The following is a 22070-nucleotide window of genomic DNA, read 5'->3' as shown; positions in this document are numbered from 1 at the left end:
CCACTGATTACCGTTGAGTTCCCTTTGACCGTAACATAATATAGATCCACTCTTATTAAGATCCAATAGCCTATTTCTAAACAAGACATATACAGAGAGTTTTTGAAAAGAAAAATGGTAAATGATGGGAAGAATTACATTTTATGGCGCTTCAGTCAAGAAATGAATTTCTGGGAGAGTTAAGAAATAAAACTTTTTATACAGTCCCCTGGTTCTATTGTCCTAGTTAATAATTTATTTTTAATACTCATAAATTTTAAACAAAGAAATCCATTCTTCTGCAACTCAAGCTGATAATCTTATGAAGCATTGAAAAATCCTTAATTTAGATTAATTTTATAAATTAATCTGGGACCTCGAGGTCAGTCTTCCAAATAGAAATTATTCACTAACGTTACTTTTTCAAAATATTTATTAAAATAAAGTTGTATTCGAGCCCTATTTACGGTAAACAGCTATAAACGGTCTATTTTTGTCATAAAATGCTGTAATTTTCTTATTATATTCATTAATAATTATTATTAATTTCATTTCTTATTATATTTATTGTCTTCTATACATGAGCGATAAGATCAAGAAATTGTATAAAAAGTTAAAATTCATAACATTTTAAGAAATAAATTTATTGGCTAAAACAACGAAAAATATAATTTTTATTGTCATCTGAAGCATTTTTTCTACAGAAATTATATATATATATATATATATAATATGTAATGATATTTTAATTCTAATTTCAACTTAATTAATTTCCAAGATTTTATCTTAATTTAGCCCATAGTAACTTTATTCTAAAAATATTCTCTTATTTTGTGATCCAATTCCACTTTCGGTTTAATGAATTCCTCTGTAAAACTAATGCGCCATCAGTACTTCGTATCAAATGAAAGTGATACTTCCGTTGCCATTGTCAAAGATCAACATATGTATTCCATCGGCACGTGGTCGGAAATCCTATGTTATATAAGACTAGTGATCCTTTGTTTCGCCCTTTTTCTTACTTCTGCTTTTGTGCCGCGCTGTGGTGGACGTGCCTTGTCCGCGTCTCTGCTTGTAAATAATTATGCCTTCATGAAACGGATATTAAAATTAATTTAAAAATATAACATGTCTATTGAACGTCTTCGAACCTGCATTCTGCTTCAAACAAAATAATATTACATATATATATATAAAGGGTATCTCAAAAAAGTGGAACAAGTGTTTATTTCCTTAATTATTGTATCTAGCCTTATACTTCCATTTATAAAGTTTAATCAAATAAGGTGCCCAAATGTATTGAAATGTTTTGATTTCTGTAGAGGGTAAATATCAAATTTATAAATATCAAATTTTTGTGCTTCCGCAGTAGCAAAGAAGTATCAAAATTTAAAACGTTTTTTTTACGCTCTTATAAGGACCCAAAGTTTCATGCCTCTATCTGTAAAATTTTCTGGGATATTAAAAGATAGATTTCTTAACTTAGATCTTTTTTCCGTGATCTGATTCGATACCTCTGATTGGTGTTCGAACGAGTCTTTCGATATAATCTATAAGGGTAACAGGCATGCTTCAAAAGATAATTGAAAAGACTGGCTCAAAAAATAATAACCTATTTTTCGACATGTATACAAAGCGGCCTTCTTTAAACAGTGCTAGTGTATATGCGATATAATTGTTCACTTGTGACATAAATATAGGCATTTTGAATTTATATGCTAGCATCTACTGAGGGTATACTGCCAAAGGCAATTCATCCCTTAGTCCAGCCATAATACTAATCAAAACTAACTGAATAAACAGTTAACCATTCAGTATAGTGTTCAACCAATGAACGTTTAAAAATGCTACATCACAGATTTTTAGAAAACTGCCACTGATGATGAATCTCCTTTAAGAAGAATGTATTTTTACCGAGTGAAAATTGGCTGTTTTGAAGACTAATGTTTATCTCTCCATTAAAGTGACATTCTTCTGTCCAAATTATGACATTTCTTAGAAAAAAAGGACGTGATTTTACATGAAGTAAGGCACAATTAAATAAATTATAAACGTCGATTGCGTGGTTGTCCATTTAACTTTTATAACAGCTTGTAGATTTCACGAATGTTGTATGGATATCAGTTATATTAAGTTGAAATATTTTCTACACTACGGTTTTTAAAATATTGAGCTCTGAACTGGCTGTTCGCATTTCAGCATGATTAACGTTAAGTCAAAATGTCAATTTATGTAGCATTTGTATAATGCCTCATCTTCCCCGTTTCTCCCTGAGGGAAATAAGCATCCTGTATTTTGTAATTGCAAAATTGTTTGATAACCACATTTCCTAGTAAGTCGAGAATTCAGAAAATGAAGTTTGTCTTCTACAACTAGGCGAGTATTAGATTAAATATATCATAAGTCGTCAGCATATTCAAAATTCCTTGCTACTGAAATATGTCCTTTTTTTAGAATGCCCAATGAATTTTATTTTCATTAGGTGATCTAGGGTTTATCTGGAATATCATAAATGTTCTATTCTTAAATTTCTTTTCCTTTCCGTAAAAAGTCGAAGTAACAATTATCGACCAATCAACGCGAGAAACTTTATGCATTATTTGCAAATTTCTTTCAATTTGTGATGGTGGGTGATGTACTGCTGGATAATTGTTTTGCATGACAGTTTTCCTGTTTTGAATAAATTTACAAGCGATGTTCAAATGAAAAGATACGAAATGACTCAGTTGGTATAAATAAAGACTTTATTCAAAGTATACACATATAGGCCTCAGCACAACAATCCCATTGATTAACAATCCCTTGCTCCCTGAATTCCTCCGGCCGTAACGAGCCCCAGTCTTTCACAGCGTCCTTGAGTTCGCCGTTCGAGTTGAAACGCTTCCCTTTCAGATGTTTTTTTCTGAGGATCTAGCACATGACAATTGCAGGGTGACATGTCCGGGTTGTAGGGCGGATGGTCGAGCTGCTTCCACTTCAACTTGGTCAGTTCCGCGTGTGTGACCCCGGAGACATGTGGACGTGCGTTATCATGGAGCAGAACCACACATTCCGTGAGTAGCCCCGGTCTTTTGTTCTTGAAGGACCTGCGTAGTCTTCGGAGTGTCTCACAGTACACATCGGAGTTAATGGTACTTCTGTTACTCACCATCCTGTCTTCACATGCACTGCCAAGCCAATTGGACGGCGCTCTTTATAAGAGCCTCTGCTCTTTCCTGCGAATGCGGGCGCTCGTTCATGCTCAATCTACGCCGGAGACTACAATCGCATTCCTAGATGTCTCACTACGTTCTCCCATAGCGACATAGGCAAATATATTAACGGTTACGTTGTTACGGCGTTTCGTACCTTTCCATTTGAACACCCCTTGTTTATTTTTGAAATAAATATTCTCATCTAAATTTGTGATAAGCACACCTCTAAATTTCAAAATAAGCACATACCTGTGAAAAATTTTTATATATACAAATGTGAAACTTTGGGCGCGGATAGATGAATGTAAAAGAAACATTTCTATATATTATGGTAGATGACATAAGGAAAACATATGAAAATTTAATTTTTTAAACTTTTTATTATCATCCTCCACATGGTACAACAATTTTCCACTTTATTTAATGAAACTCAGTAACTCGAAATAGATGCTTAGATGCAATATTTAGAGAAATAAAAGCTCATCTTTTTTTGGGACATTCTGTATATACAATGTGTTACTGTCAATGGGTAAATCAGTTTTAAATAATAACCAGTAATAATTGTTAATATAAAAAGAGGTTAATCATGTCCATAATAATCGATTATTACTAATAATAGTAACCGAATATTCATATCGATTGTAAAGTATACAATCGATATGAATATTCGGTTACTATTATAGTCGAAAAAATATACAGTGATTCGTACTGTAAAGTATACAGTGATCACTGTATACAGTAAAGTATACAGTGATCCGCAAAATCCCTTTAATCCTTTTTAAATTCAAAATGGCGTCTCATATAGCCAGTGATGGATTCATACGACCCGTGTTTTTATTATGGTATAGCGTACATATTTCTAATTAAATTTTTGGGTCAATCTCCTTTATATTTTTAATGACGTTTTGTAACTTCCTTATATCGCCGTCAAGGGCGCCATAACCTATTTAGATAAACTAGCATAGTCATTTTACTTCCTTGGCTATATGAGACACTGTTTTGAAGACCTTAAAAGTACTAGGCTTATGATTCTGTATATGTAAAAGGATTCGATTCATATGCTCATTTGCAGAAAGTTTATTTGCAATTGCAATGCGGATTAGCACTAAGAAACCAATTTAAAAGCAGTAACTTGCAGAGGGATATATACAAAAAGATGTCCTCTGCATAGAAAGGATGGAAATGAAAATGGATTTTTTAACCATATTGTAATCAGAATTAATTGAATCATACTTTATAGTTCAAAGCACAAGGCTGTTCTAGATCACGCAGTGGTCCTAGACAAGTCCTGTACCTTAGAATCTGCAGCAGTAAGCAGCATTTATCTTTCTCGTGTTCTCTCATACTATTAGAAATGGTATTTAATGCTGCGAAAAATAGGATTTTCTATCTGATAACTGCGTTTCTGAATGAAGGATGGCAAATCCAGTGGTGTAGTGAAGAATGGACAAAGTATAGATGTCTCAGACGCTTGTTCTTGAGGGCGCCTAAATGGCGATATATTCTTTCCAGAACTGACGAATGAGACTAGGCCTGGAAGGGAGAGGGATTGAAAAAGGAAAATGAAGCCCCAGTCGCCATTTATCCACGTCATTCCACTGGATGTATTGAATATTTGTGATATGGAATATTTACTCCGTCCATTATCGAATTTCATGTAAGATATCGCATCATCATTTGCCGAAATACATATGATTAAAATTATAATACAGGATATGCCATCAGTAAATGCTGGTTTGAGGATAAAAAAATTCAGGTACTGTTTTGTACTTTAGGTAGTGTCCATCTTTATCTTTATTCGTTTATGAATTATTTACTTTTAAAGTTGACCAGAACCTATATAATATCCTATATTTGGCCACCATCACTATTATATTAAAACGGTGTGTTCTAGGAACTACAAACACACAGTATGACATGTAACCGCCGCTTAGAGGCATATGATATTTTATGAAATTATACAATAAACCCACATTACATATAACATTTTCAGGGCAAATATGGCTAATTCAGAGCAAATAAGATTTCACTCAACAACATGTTCAGAGCTCGTAAGTGTTTTTCATTTACAAAAATGTTTTGTTAAATTTGATGCTACACTTTGATATGGCATTGACGACATTTCAAACTTCTATATATTTGTTGTGCTAGTATAACTATAAATCACACTTTTATCAATATATGTCTCATATTTTTATCAAAATGTTTTCCTATTTTCGCTGTCAAAGTTATTAGGCGGAGTCATCTTTCTTAAATATTTACTTTTACTATCGCAAATTTTATAACATTTTGTGTGAAAACAATAAGTATTTTCTGTGGTGTTTCAACGAAAATTGAATCCTATTTTAGATTGGTGATCACGGAAATAGTAAAAATATGAGCCAATGCAAAATTTATCATTATCTGACACATTGCCTTAAAATAATTATAATATATACTTGTTTAACAATTATTTCCCAATTATCGAAGAATATCACCTTCACTTTTTTATATCTGCCGTTGTCTTTTGATATTACAACTTCACATTCCAATTCCTATTATAAATCACTCAATTAATAAACAAAACATTTTTGAGCAATCAACGGTTGAGAAGAAAAGTTCATTAGAAAATATTTGATGAAACAATGAAGAAGGCTTGAATGTCACTATAACAATAAAATATTTTTTTAAAAATTGTAAAAAGGAAGGAAAATCTATACGATTCATAAACTATCATTATTAAAAGGCTAACTTTTAAAAAATTTTTAAAGGGGGTTTTAAGGGATAATTCATATGCAATAAAAAAATATGTTGGAAATTATAGCTGAATGATTCCAAAATCATGATTAATTTTTGATTTATTGAAATTCTAATTAAAGTTCCAAAATATCGCTTAAAGGTGCATATTCCATATTCTAAAGTTTATTTGTATCAATTTTGGCACTTCTAGATCAAATAGTCTATAAAATATCAGCATACATATGTTTACGCGCATTTCTTCTGTTCATAGTAGAGACATTCCACAACAGATAGTCCTAAATCTCTTACTAGATAACTGTCTAGGGGAAATGGACTGAGATGAGGACTTTTAAAAGATGTTATTAGTTTGGATGTCAAATAAATAAATTTGTAAAAACTACTGATTTTTTTATGTAAAATTTTAGGATTAGAATGATTGACTAAAATCAATAATGAAATCATTATTAATTATTCGATTATACTCTGAAATATTAATCTCTCATTAGCTTTTTATGTTCCATTCCATTTGAAAAGATCATCAGAATATATATATTTTTTTTGTATTTAATATTTTTTCCGTTTACCGTTTCTTTATTATAAATGATTTTACTTATGGCTAAAAGTTTTCATTTGGAAATAAGGAGACAAATAAACTAATAACTATGGTTAATATTTCAAGAATTATTTGAGTAATTTTTTCCATGAAATAAATACATACTGAAAAATTACTAAAGAAAATTATATTTTACATATTTACTAAAATTTGAAAAATTTAAATGAATTAAATCCTTAATAGACTAATTAATTTAAGATGTGTTGAACATGAAATTAAATTGACTAGTAGTTAAAATAAGAACCTCAAAATGGGCATTGCCTAAGGCAGCAAAATACTTAAATGCGACTTTACAATCTCTCTTTCCATGATTCTCTTTCTTTTAGAATGCAAGTAATAACAGCACAATTTTTAATTTCTCAATACAAACACAAGAATTGTTTCACTTTCGGCCACGAGAAACATTTCGAATGACACTCAAAAGATATCACAGTTTGATATCAGCTATTTATCGCTTCTCGCAATTTCGTCTTCTTTTAAAATGCAAGTAATAATAGCACAATTTTAGATTTCTCAATACAAACACAAGAATTGCTTCACTTTTGGCCACGAGAAACATTTCGAATGACACTCAAAAGATATCACAGTTTGATATCAGCTATTTATCGCTTCTCGCAATTTCGTCTTCTTTTAAAATGCAAGTAATAATAGCACAATTTTAGATTTCTCAATACAAACACAAGAATTGCTTCACTTTCGGCCACGAGAAACATTTCGAATGACTCTCAAAATATATCACAGTTTGATATCAGCTGTTAATCGCTTCTCGAAATTTCGTCTTCTTTTAAGATGCAAATAATAATAGCACAATTTTTGATTTCTCAATACAAACACAAGAATTGCTTCACTTTTGGCCACGAGAAACATTTCGAATGACTCTCAAAATATATCACAGTTTGATATCAGCTATTTATCGCTTCTCGCAATTTCGTCTTCTTTTAAAATGCAAGTAATAATAGCACAATTTTAGATTTCTCAATACAAACACAAGAATTGCTTCACTTTTGGCCACGAGAAACATTTCGAATGACTCTCAAAATATATCACAGTTTGATATCAGCTATTTATCGCTTCTCGCAATTTCGTCTTCTTTTAAAATGCAAGTAATAATAGCACAATTTTAGATTTCTCAATACAAACACAAGAATTGCTTCACTTTTGGCCACGAGAAACATTTCGAATGACTCTTAAAATATATCACAGTTTGATATCAGCTATTTATCGCTTCTCGCAATTTCGTCTTCTTTTAAAATGCAAGTAATAATAGCACAATTTTAGATTTCTCAATACAAACACAAGAATTGCTTCACTTTCGGCCACGAGAAACATTTCGAATGACTCTCAAAATATATCACAGTTTGATATCAGCTGTTAATCGCATCTCGCAATTTCGTCTTCTTTTAAAATGCAAGTAATAATAGCACAATTTTTGATTTCTCAATACAAACACAAGAATTGCTTCACTTTTGGCCACGAGAAACATTTCGAATGACACTCAAAATATATCACAGTTTGATATCAGCTGTTAATCGCATCTCGCAATTACGTCTTCTTTTAAAATGCAAGTAATAATAGCACAATTTTTGATTTCTCAATACAAACACAAGAATTGCTTCACTTTTGGCCACGAGAAACATTTCGAATGACACTCAAAATATATCACAGTTTGATATCAGCTGTTAATCGCATCTCGCAATTACGTCTTCTTTTAAAATGCAAGTAATAATAGCACAATTTTTGATTTCTCAATACAAACACAAAAGCTGTTTCACGAGAAACATTTCGAATTACTTTGAAAAGATATCACAGTTCGGCATGAGTTGTTAACCTAAGATATCAAAAATAATAAGCAAAGCATTCTTTCCAGAAATTTGTGGTAGCGGATAAGATTTTTTTTACATTTCCTGCTATGAATGACGAGTTTCATTTCTTTCTAAGCAGACTTCTTTCTGAGCTTTTTTGTTTCTTAGCATAAGAGGGGAGACAGATTGATGTTTCTGAGCTTTTGCATTATGGATGCCGGCGAGGAAGAAAGATTCACCTGAATGCGTACCAGCATGCTAAATCAGTTTTGTTTTTTGTTTTTCTTTCATTTTTTTGACATTATACAAGAAAGATGCCCTAGGAAGAAAACATAGTGCAATAACAAATGCTTCATATTTCGCATGTTATCTGCAATAAAATTTATTATTATGTACAGCGTGTTATTGGTTTAGATAAGAGATCGACGTCGTCTGGTGGTCAGAAAATATATTCATATGATCACTTTTTTCATCAACGCGATGAAAACGTTTTATTCTATTTTGTCAGAACATATATTTTAACAATGTTTATTTATAGTTAGTCTTCAATGGTGATCAATTGGTTTAGTCAGGAATATTGTTTAGATTTAATTTCAGGTAAATCATTTAGATATAGCTTCACGTCCATGATTCCTCCAAATTAAGAGACATTAAAATTGTGTTCTTGTAATTGTCCTTCTTAAGTTCTGTTTATTGTGTACATGACCCTTTCTAATGGAAACAAGTCCCATTACGTCATAGCGCTATTAAAAACGAAAATATCTATTTCATGTATATTCTAAATTTAGCAGTATTATTGTAACTTCACTTTTTTATTCGTCTTAGAAACCACACAGATATTAAATAGAATCTTTCGTCTACAGTTTTCAATAATGGAAAAAAAAATCACCCGGTTAAATATTTATATAACAAAACGGTTTGCATTTCTGAACAACAATGCAATCTACAAGGGGTGTTCAAATGAAAAGGTACGAAACGACACTGTGGGTATAAATGAAGACTTTATTCAAAGTATACACCATAGGCCGGAGGCACCATAGGCAGAAAGATCCCATTGATTAACGAGGCGAAGGATTCCTTGTTCCCAGAATTCCTGTGGCCGTGACGAGACCCAATCCTTCACAGCATCCTTGAGTTCGCCGTCCGAGTTGAAGCGCTTTCCTTTCAGATGTGTTTTCAGAACCATCAACTCCGATGTGTACTGGGAGACACTCCAAAGACTACGCAGGTCCATTAAGAACAAAAGGCTGGTGCTGCTCAAGGAGGGTGTGGTTCTGCCCCATGATAACGCGCGTTCACACGTCTCCTGGGTCACACACGTGGAGCTGGCCAAGTTAAAGTGGGAGCAGCTCGACCATCTGCCCTACAACTCGGACATCTCGCCCTGCGATTTTCATGTGCTTGGTCCCTTGAAAAAACATCTGAAAGGGTAGCTCTTCAACTCGGAAGGCGAACTCAAGGACGCTGTGAAGGACTGGGTCTCGTCACGGCCACAGGAATTCTGGGAACAAGGAATCCTTCGGTTCGTTAATCAATGGGATCGTTGTGTTCAGGCCTATGGTGTATACTTTGAATAAAGTTTTCATTTATACGCACTACCCCCATAGTCGTTTTACCTTTTCATATGAACACCCCTTGTATTGTGTAAAGTTAGGTACAAAAATATTTTTAAAAAATGATAAAAATTTAGAAAGAATTTGCAAGAATAGTAAATTAGTGTCACTTTTAAGATCAATTTTTGAATTTTAAGATGATATAAGAACATTTTTATTTTGTAATAATACCAGAAATTATTATAGAACACATATATTAACACACCTTCATAATTCGTTTGGTTGTTCGAGTTCAAACACAAAGAGTCTGGCATGTAGAAAGCCAACACACACCTTCTTTAATATTTCTCGAAATGAAAATAGCAAGAAGACCATATTTGATACAAAGTAATAAAAAATTTAATGCGTTGTATTCATACTAAAATTATAGATGATGATGTCGTGTCCGCGTTACCACGGAAAGGGGTTCCAATAGCTTCTGAAGGGTAAAGACCCCTGACTACCCGAGGGTAGAAGTCTGACTTTTAGCTCATATGAAGATGACACTCAAACACTCGCTTGCACAATCTCTTTTTACGGGGGGGGGGATGTTCTTTCACACACCTCACAGATGCAACACAGGGGAAGAACATCCATGCCCAAACCAGGATTCGAACCCGGAGAGACCAGATCGCGGGGAAAGGCCCACTATCCCTAGGCCAGGACGCCGGCAAAATTATAGATATAGATGTAAATTAAATTTTGAACCAAATCCAAACGGTGTCTATTGTCGGTCAGTGTATATGAACTCGTTAATTCGAAAACATACGGAACTAGAGGGATGAGATATTGCGTATTCGTTTATATTAGAGTTATAAATCCGCATAAATTTTTATACCAAATATATCTACGGGTATCGGTCGGCTACAATACATGCAAATGTAATAATTTTAAAAAGCATCAAACTAGAGGAATGCATTATAGTAAGTCATTTTTAGATCGAAATTGTCCAAAACTATTCAAAAGCTAATACGAAAGGTTAAAAAAAAATGTGCTTAATTCCTGTCACTCTGTGACGAAGCTTAACTTAAAACGCGCCATTTGGCGTAAGAATACAGGAATTTTAAATACTTTCGTTAGTTGATTGATTTAACATAGCATAATTGCTTATAGTGAGGAAATTTTAATTAAAAAAGTCTTTGGATTTACTTAGGAAATTCAATAAACAAAATTTAAAATTCTTAAAATGTATTATTATTTGTAAAGACTTACTTTTGCTCTGAGACAGTAAGTTGCGCATTTTATATAATAGGGGAATTCTGAGTAAGATGTCATATATTTAATTAATATATGTAAAACAAATGCGTATGAGAGTAGCAATTTTTTCAACATCAGTAATTAATATTTTGATTAATATAATATTAAATTTAACAAGAAATATATTTCTTATTCTTTTAAGACAGAAAGAATATGACACCACTTAGTAGTGATCACCAATGATTCTAACTTGTTTGATCTTAACATCATCTTGTACAAAGCCAGTTTCCTAACAAATGTCAGAAGCGTTCGCGTTTTCCAGCAGCGCCATCTAGGGACGAAACAATACAGGCAAGGAGAAAAACTCTTTAAATTATTTTAACGGAGTTTAAAGACGGATGTAATAAGTGCATGAACTATACAATGAAGTTTATTATAGGTACTTATTCATGAAATGACGTCATTTATTCCTCACTAATCGCCTAACTGAATCTTCAAAATTTTAATGAGTATAATTTCAAAAAAAAAAAAAATCCTTTGCGTCGTGTAATCTAAATGATTCACTTGATAAAGTAATTTTAAGTTTCAAATTGTTATAGACATAAAGCTTGCATTTTATCAGAAGTATTATGTGCGTATATCTATCTATTGCGCTATACACCTGCCTATCTATCCTGCGTATATCTATCTATTGCTCTCCCTTTTACCATCTCACCAAATATTGTCTTAATCTGAAATTGGAAATTATTAAACTTCATCTGAATCAATAATTTTCTCTACCTGACATATCCATAAGTATATACATGGAATAATACAGGACAGATAAGCAGATTTTCGCTTCCTTGGCAGTAAAAATAATGTTGTGAGGTAAAGTTACTTCCACTTCAATGACGGAATGTAACTCTTAAAGTGGGAGTTTCAACAATTTTGTAGATTTCTATCAGAATTTGGACCATTCTAGCTAACATTCTTGTTAACATTTTAATTAGTTTAGTCATTTCTAGCTAAGTTCAGTGTGACTGATAGCAGTTGAATTGAACCGCGTGACTACAATGTTATGTAATCGCTGACCCATGTTAAATGGCTGGCGGAAATATGCCATTAATTGATGTTTTGGATAAACATATGCATATTAAGAAATAATAAAAGAATTCTTGCAGTGTTCTCGAAAATCAAATATCAAATAATAAAAAGAAAACTCAACATAGGTTTTGCATACTACAATATAATTTCACCTAATAAGATTATTGCAAAAAAAAAACCCATGAGAAAAAGTAGTATTAAACAATATTTGATTTTTATTATAACCATTGAACCACTGCGGTTCATTTTAAAATAACAGATGGTTGAGTATAAATTAGGATATTTCTTGCGTACCAATCCGTTGACATTTAGTTGAGAACAGACTCATCGAAATTCTACTGGCTAGTCAGAAAATATTTCAAATCTTCCTACTAAACCATAAATCTGTCGCGTCATATATTTTCGTCATAGAAATAAGCACAGTATTCTTAAATTATCGATATCTAAATCTTATGCATGCATTTCCTTGACTGTTTTTAAATCAGATAAATGTGTATAGAACTTCTAAAATGAATACCATTCAATAAATAATGAATTTTTACCGGGGGGGATGAAAATACACCGGATTCATATCTCGTAAGTTTTCTTACATACTTTCTAATAAAATTGTCGTTCCTCCTACACTGCATATGAAGGCTACGATAACCTTGAATGCTCTGCTTTTTCTCTTCAGAGTCCAGATCATGAGTGCTTTAGGCTTCATAGAATAGTAAAGAAACCCAAATGAGTCTTGACCGCTTTGATTAAAACCAAAATTTGACATAAATTACAAATTTAGTCACAGGATCAAAAAGCAAATATCATTCTTTTAAGACCTTGCTGTTCTGAGTTAATATATTTACATAAAGGCGGAAATGCAAACAGACAGTTGTCTATTATTTGACACAATTATGAAAACATTTGCACTTTACATCGACACTTTATATGTTAATACTGTGTACCAAATTTTATATTTCTATCTCTTTTCATTTTTGAGCTATTGTGTTCATTTCTAGTCCAACAGGATGACAGGCAAACTTTCTTTGAATGGATTTCCCTCAAACTCTGATATAAATCCACAAATTTGATGAAGCGTTTTTATCGTTTTCGCAGATAAACATCCAGATATAATTCTAAATTTGTGTTTTTTGGACCTATGGAAGTTTGAAAATGGTGAATCTTGAGTACGAGTTTTTAAACGATTACAATAGGAGTTTTCAGACTACATAAGTTCTGGGATCACCTTTAAATTTTCCAGCTTCTAAAAATTAGAATTTTTCCTTATTGATTTCTACTTTTATTTCTACATAAGCAATAGGTATAATGTCAAACTGAACTAACAAAACATTTTATTGCGTTTCAAAATTTCTATAATTGATGCCAGTAATTGAATATAATTTTAAGCAAAATGATAAAATACTTATAAAACTTCACTAAATTCTCTAAAGTAAAGCTTGTCAGACTTGTTAAATCAGTCAGTGAACTGAGAAAATAACTAGATCACAGTCATCTTCTGTAAATGTACTTGAAAACATTAGGAAAAATTTTTAACGATAATGTTCTGTAATTTAAGAAAATTTTCTTTTAAGTTGGAATACATAGTCCTTAAAAATCAAATTAAACTGCTCTGAAAATATCGCTAATCGGGGCCCCTTTGAAGTTACCTGTTTGATTATATGGTCTTGCTGGGTGACAGGCATTATAACAATGACGAAGAAATGAAAACACTTGCGAATAATTGGATATTACCATTAACGTACAGTGGTACTAGCTATCAGTTTGATAAATATTTAAACAAACAAGGAATCTATATAGAATAACAAAAAAAAATCGTACATAGCATCAGAAAATGATTATTATTTTCACCTTTTTTTTTTACTTGCTTCATTTTTATTTTAAAACGGATATTATTTAAATACCAATATATTAACACAATTCTTCGAATATATTTATGATTTAAATATCAATGTCATCGTGTATATATATATATAGATATTAAAAATATTCATTCATAAAAATTTCTTATATAAGGTGAAATTGATCTAATCCTCCAAACAAAAGAGGGTGACAGAAGAGCCCACGAGGATCATAAAACACTATAGCAAAGCTGTCCAGTCAAACCGTTTGCAGGTTATGTTGAATAAAGTGACCATGCTACTAATCGTAGCAAATTCCAAATCAAAAAGTTTCAAAGAAGCGTACTCGTAAAATATGCATATACTTTACTTGTTGCAGAAATAACAGAATAAATCCTATAAGATGTCATTATTTTCATCTAGATACTCGTATTTAAAAATGAGCTACAATCGCCGAAATCTTGGCGAAAGTCAAAATCCAGTTCCCGCCAAAATCTTTAATATTAAATGCAGTGAATACTCTCTCTCTAGACAATATTTCAAATTTATCCAACGACTTTCATACGAGCATACAAGGAAACATATTAGTGTTCAAGAGAAATCTTAAATTATTCAGAGTTAAATCAAAGTTATTTGATTACAAATCTATTATTTGTTAAAAAAAATGTTAACATTTTTTAGTTTTCTTTAAAAATGCATTAAATAAATCCATGAATCAGCTGATCCATACGTTGGATTTAAAGTATTTCATTATTGACAAATGAATCGAATAAAGGATTCTTCTGAACTTGCTATTAACTCAAGAGCTGTTTTGAAATCAACATAAATCAGAAACCCTTTCAAAAAAGGAGAATTTCAGTACTACAGAATTATTTCATTTGTAAAATTATATATTCAAAGTAGTAAGTTTCTGCTTATTTCTTTAAAGGGCTAAATCCTGCGTTTTAAGAATTGCTTTAGCGAATTTTCAATGGACCATGAAATGTAGGCAAACTATGCTTCAAAGAAAGTTTACATTGTCCAAACTCTGCTTTCCAAAGAGGCATTCAGTTCTCTGTCTACTATTCAACGAAATTGGATGCATTTCTTCGCTTCGCCCACACCTCTCCAATAAATGTGTCTAGAAATGAAAGCTGTACAGAGGCCGTCTTCTAACATTTGGACAGCTCTTCATTTTCCATGCATTTATGCTAAGTGACCTAATTGGACATAGTCCAGGAGGTCCGACTGCAAAGCGAGTGGCTCTTATCAAAACCTTTAAATTAATTAAAGGATTCGCCTCAGAGTTGTTAAGTTTCAGACCCATCGATTGCCGGAAGTTTCTCTCACGGGCAAGGGTGACCAGACGTGCAGAGCCATATCGGAATAAATTCGGATTAAATTAAACCCGCTCGTCTCGCTGTCGGATGGATGAATTCTATGCACAAGGGCAGGTTTATCTGCAGTTATACAGGAAATAAACCCTCTTGCTTTTACCTTGCTTGAATATTTTGTCAATTAATCATCAATAAAGTACAGTCAATATATTTTCCCTCATTAGATTACCTAAAAGTAAGAATACAATAAATTATCCGGTATACCATAAATATAAAAATACCATAAATATAAAAATACCATAAATTATACGATATACCATAAATATAAGAATACTATAAATTATACTGTATACTATAAATATAAGAATATCATAAATTATGCGGTATACCATATGTAAACACACCATAAATTATACAATATACCATAAATTATACTGTATACTATAAATGTAAAAATACCATAAATTTTACTGTATACTATAAATGTAAAAATACCATAAATTATACTGTATACTATAAATGTAAAAATACCATAAATTATACGGCTTGCCATATGTAAGAATACCATAAATTATGCGGTGTACCATAAACATAAGAATACCATAAATTATGCGGTATACCATAAATATAAGAATACCATAAATTATACGGCACATACCATAAACATAAGAATAATATAAATATATGAGCACTATAAATTTATGGTTGTTTTTTTTTTCAGCTTCGTGCTGTACGATTTACAAAAATAGAAAATTGTGGGGATTGATGTTATGTTTAAATATGTAACTGTGGCTTAAGGGGTGCGTTAAAAAATAGATTTTTATTTTTACCAAAAATATGTAATATTTTTTTATTCAATATTCTTAATTTTTGTGCAGCAGAACTTTGTGCTCGGGGAACTTATCTTTAAGAATATTATTTAATAGATACTTGATTGTATGTTACATGATTAAGAATATATTTACAAAATTAGAAGAGAATAAAACGCGTTCGTTGGTTGCCGCCAAAAACGAGAGGAAGTCAACAAACCCAAAAACGAGAGGAAGTCAACAAAACCCTGGTGGTGAGAAGGGAAAGTTCTTTACAGTGAAAACTGGTTACAGTTAAGTCCTTCTTTCCAACAGGTATAATGCTGCAAGTCAAAATAGCACTAATATTCCGTAAAGCCAGACTGGTCACTTTATATAGTGAAATACATAGAGAGTGCATCCGGCAGCACTGAACGATAACTTAGAGATCATTCTACTTTCAAGGTAACCTGTAGCCACCACTGCGCTTCTGAAGTAACCAAATGTCGGTCACTAACGATCCCCTCCCACTTCATAGAGCCCAATGTGCTAAAAAAGATTCTCTAATTGTTTTATAACTTTCAAATGTGGAGAAAAAAAAATTGATATTGCATTTTATTTAAACTGCAATATTTAAAGAATGGATACGAATACAGTTTATTTCTTAATTCATGAAAATTAAGTACTATGCTTCTTACCTCTTTCGACCTAACTTTTGTATGATTAAAATTTTAAAGTCCAAGTAAAAATGATTTTTTTCTTTGATAGCCCGTGCAAAAGTAGGATTCATTAACCTTATATGGAATGAAATCAACTCAATACTGAATTGCGTAGTGGTGACGTGTGGTCGGTTATATACTAAAAGAATAGAATGAAGTCTGTTCTTCTGTATTTCCCCATTATGTTGGAAAGAGTTAAATTATCTGCAAAATTTTGAATATAGGCTTTTATAAACTTACTTTTAGAAACTTTTTATGAAAAAAATCTTTTTTTTTTCAATTTTAAAAACATTTTTTGTTTTTATCAGATATAATTTTGTTTCATAAACTCATTTTTAATTTATTTTAGGCAAAAATTCCAAATTATAAGCATTTTATAGAATTTTTCAAAAAAATTCATCCCGTCACAAACCTGATAACGAATGGATAAAAAGTTTGGCTCACCAAGTTAAGTAGGACAAGAATGTTCAATGAATTATTTATAAAGACGTTTAAAATCAATACAATGCAATTCCATTGAATAAATAGAATGCCATTCTAACTTGAATCCTTTAAAACTGTAACTGTCTTTTTAAGCTGTAGCAACAGCATTGTGGCATCAGTTGCATTACAATCATCAGCAAGGCAAGCCATGCCAAAAAAGGAAAAAGTCTAGAGAACACTAACTAAAATGAATAACAAAAGAGGTGAATTTTTTTATTGTAGCACAAAAAGTAGTGAGCCTTTTCTTGCAATCTCTGAAAAGAAGCTAATAGAAAATGTTTTCTTTTTTGAAAACAGCATTTCTATCTTATAGCTTAGTTAAGTATTATTTTAATTCCTTTTACGACGTTTTTCACATTTGTAACTACATAAAAGTTTCATTAAGAACTTAACATCCTGAAAGGTCATCAACTGCACCAAGTGCAGACTGATACGTTAAGATAAGTGCGATACGTTAAGAGCATTATCTATAACGTATTTCGAATAGTTAAACAGAAAAGAAATAAATGTTTAAACGCATTAGAAAATTTCGAGATCTGAATGCAACGTTTTCTGATTGTAAGTCTAGAATAACATAGATTGACCAAAGGCAGAAGTGGGGAAAAACCCAGTTTCAGAACAATTATTACTATTTCGGTTTTCCTAAAATTTTTTAACCGACTATGTTGATTTGTTGGTTCTCCTGTAGTTGGTTCTGTAAGTTCTCCTGTAGTTGGTTCTGTAAGTTCTCCTGTAGTTGGTTCTGTAGGTTCTCCTCCGGTAGCCATGTAACTATGTCTTAATGAAATAATATTTGAATTTAGAGTTTTTATAGGCGTATAACTCATATTATTATAGAAATTTTGCATCAATCTGTTCACTTTAATTTTGCATTTCTTTAATTTTCTGCCTATATTTGTAATAAATCCAATTATAACACAGAAGAATCGCAAGTTATAACATAAGAAGTTACAAACAAGTATACTTCATTTTTTTTTTGTCTGTTGCTTGATTTTAAAGATTAAACCTCAATTGCAGCACAACAAAATTTCAAAATATCTATTAAAAACTTATATTGAAAACTACTCACCATGGAAAAATAATCTGAATCTTCATGTCTTGAAAATCAACAATGGAAAAAGAGTTGGTATAAAATAGTAGTAACAACACTGTAAATGACTTGAATTTCAATTCAAAATGAAATATATTGGTCTAAAGTACCCTTGAAATCTAATATATGAATGCCTCGTGTCACGGTGTTTGTGTTCGTAATCCTCCGAAACGGCTCGACCGATTTTTATGAAATTTTTTATGTGTATTTGATAGGTATGAGAATAGGTCGTAAAGTATATTTCATAACGCTAGGTAATTAGGGTGTCCCTATCCACTTTCCACGTACGCTGATGAGATCAAAGCTTGCTTGAAATCCTCGCCACTGTGGCGTAATGTTGAAAAACTTCAGCTAAAAATAAACATGCGCGTCCAAATGCTACAAGATCCATCTGCTGACACATTCTCGGACTAATTGTTAGATATCGGTGATGAAAAAGTTGCTGTCTATGAAAATACTGCATGCATAAATTTCTGCACTGTCGATGATTTGCAAAATGCTCTCATTGACCACATATTTCCCGATGTATGCACACAATACATAAATCATGCGTGGCTGGTAGAAAGAGCCATTTTGGCAGCAAAAAATATGAACGTCATTGCCAGGCTACTTGGTATCATACAAATCGATCGATACAGTTTGCGGTGCCAACGAAGCTGTAAATTATCCAACAGAGTTTTTGAACTCACTGGATTTGCCAAGTATGTTACCACACCTTCTACGACTGAAAGTTGGATCTCCGGTTATTTTACTTCGGAATTTGAACCCACCATGGCTGTGCAATGGCACGCTATTGTTCATTAAAAAATTGATGAAAAACGTTATCGAAGCCACCATTTTGAATGGCAAATTCCGAGCCGAAAATGTTTTGCTACCACGAATTCCAATGATTCTCACAGACATGCCAGTTGAATTCAAACGCGTTCAATTTCCTATTATATTGGCATTCGCAGTGGCAATCAATAAATCTCAAGGCCAAACGATGTCTGTTTGCGGCTTAGATTTGGGCACACCATGTTTTCACACGGACAATTATACGTGGCATGTTCTCTCGTGGGCAAAAACATCGAGCTTATTCGAGTTGGCTAAAGACGGACTGACAAAAAATATCGTACACTCAATTGCTCTTCGAAATGAATATTGATTTTCTTTATTTCATTTTTATACTTTAGGATAAAAAATATATTACCTTTCTCACTTTGCAATATAATGTATATGTTCGTTACGTTAATGAAATACATTGTATTGAGGAAATGAATGGTTGGTGTTTTTGTTTTTATCGGCGATTATCGTCTACAGTGCTCCATTCCTCTTTCTGTCATAGATCCCATTCCCACACAATTAAAATACATTCATTATTTTTTCATTAACAACCAAAATATTCACTAGAAATAATTTATATGGCAGAACAACGTTTGCCGGGTCAGCCAGTATTTCTATAAAATTCATTAAAATAGAAAAAAAAAATTATACAAGAAGAAATTGGCATCATATAAAAGGTAATTTTTTGAATTTTAAGAAGATGAAAAAAATCCTTTTTGATGTAATATTTTTGAAAATTATTGCCAAAATTTCGTTCGATTTTTAATTAATTAAAAATTTAATGAAAATTTCAAAAAAATCTGATTAATTTACACATTTTTACTCTTCAAAATTTCATTGTACCAAGTTCAACAGCTGTAGGTTAATCTGTCTGGCTTATAAATCGCCATAAGGCATACATTCATTTTTATTATTAGTACTGAGGAGATATTTTTATTTTTTAATTGTATTTGATATGAATAAAAAGAATTTTTCATACTTCTTTGATAGCAACATAATACCCATCTGCTGACTTAGCACCTATTTCTAATTTACTTGCTGTATATTTTATTCCCCATCATAGCTATCATGTTGTTCATTCAAATTATTTTCAACACCATTATTATATTGGCAAAAAGGAATTATAAAACGTAAGACTTATTACAGCAAGAGGAAATTTATGTTATGCAAATATATTCGCAGTAAAAAAGGAATTTATTTTTATAAACAAATGTATCAGAACTTTTGGTATATATTTACTATAATAATAACCTATTTCATTATACTAATAGTAATTATTTTTTTTTCTATTTTTACTCTTATTTTGTGAAAAACATTACTTAGGAAAATAGATTAAAACTAGATTTTTCCCTCTTTCTAGATTCTGTAATACATATAAAAGAAAGAAAAGATAAATATTTATAAGTTGATCTGCCTTATTCGTTTCAGAAACATGATCTTCTTCGCAGTTCTTTAAAAATTTAATTTCCTCTGCTTTTGGCAATAACGCTTTCGTATCACAGCATACTTCCGAATCCAGTTTTTCCTGAAAATATTCATATTTCCAGCCAGATTTTTTAAGCTGAAAATATTTGCTTAGTTACTCTCGTTTCAATATTTACCTTCTCTTCCGTCGCTACGAGAGCGTGGAAAATGGGCAAATTTCGGTTCGTTTTTGACTCGGAATCTCATTTGGATGGAAAAAATAAATGATGGCAACGCGAAAGCTGCAGGCGATAAGAGAATGTCGTTTTCAAACTTCTTTTTTGTTATTTTCTGCATTCTATAAGGAAAATACTCAAAGAAAGACGTGAGTTTTTCAGGAAAATCCTGCAACAATTTGATTTAGAAAACTTTACGATTTCCATGTTTGAAGCTTTTTTTAGATGCAACGTGGAGTTAAATTAAGCCATTTTTTGTATGTAAACAAAGTGAACTGTCAAAAATGAAATCCTACAAAATATTTGTGAACAGAGCTTTGATGATAGGCATATTTAGGTTGTTACGAACTTGAAGGAATTTTCTCCCTTCCACCTTCTATGTAATTATATACAAAAATGTTCGTTTATGTTTAGCTTCGTAGTACGAAAGGAGAATCGAATATACAGTGGCTCAAAAAATTGAGAGTACACCTTACTTTTACTTGGTAAATCAGACTTTCGATATAAATAACACATTACTATAAAGTGCAAACATGTTTTTATTTTTACCCATAACAAATGGTTTAATTTAGAGTAAAAATAAAGAAAAATCAACGAAAAACTTCTAAATTGAAAAGTTTCAGAAGCATTTTAAATAAACATACGCAGAATTTTGCCTCAAAAAATTGAGAATACACCAATGAAATTTTTGCGATATCACGCATAGAAACAAAGCGTCACTATTAAGTTGCATGTCTTTTGGCTGTTATAATGGCCTCTAAACGTCATGGTACCGATTCAACCAATTTTTAATGATATCTGATGATAATTTACCCTATTCTTCTTTCACCACTTGTTATAAATGGGTTTTGTTTCTAATTTTGTGTTTTTGAACCACTTTTTTTAGTATGGCCCAAGAATATTCAATGGCATTGATGTCGGTGTGTGTAACTGCTGTTTACAATGAAAAAGGCACCATAATTTGACGTTACATGCATTCTGTTTGGGGTCGTTGTCCTGCTGGAAATTGGAATTTCCATCTAAACCCAAATTTTTACACTTTTCTTTAGATAGCTGCGACCATATGATTCATCCAACTTGTTGCAGAAACTTTTCAAATCATCGGCAGAAGTGTAAGTGCTAAAACTGTGCGAAATGTCATTAGACAAGCTGGATATAAATGTAGCATTGTTGGAGAGAAACCGTTCATCAGCTTGCAA

The 22070-nt window shown here is 31.8% G+C and overlaps 1 protein-coding gene across 2 annotated transcripts in view; it reads left to right on the top strand.

Moving 5' to 3' along the window:
* Nucleotides 1–22070, top strand: part of LOC129968764 (1-phosphatidylinositol 4,5-bisphosphate phosphodiesterase classes I and II-like) — a 538878-nt gene that overhangs the window by 349441 nt on the left and 167367 nt on the right. The gene's annotated exons all lie outside the window — the stretch shown is intronic.

This window comes from Argiope bruennichi, chromosome 5 (genome assembly GCF_947563725.1).
Source record: "Argiope bruennichi chromosome 5, qqArgBrue1.1, whole genome shotgun sequence".
Classification (NCBI taxonomy): Eukaryota; Metazoa; Arthropoda; class Arachnida; order Araneae; family Araneidae; genus Argiope; species Argiope bruennichi.
Note: the sequence above shows the minus strand (reverse complement) of the source record. Positions and strands in the feature narration are given on the sequence as shown.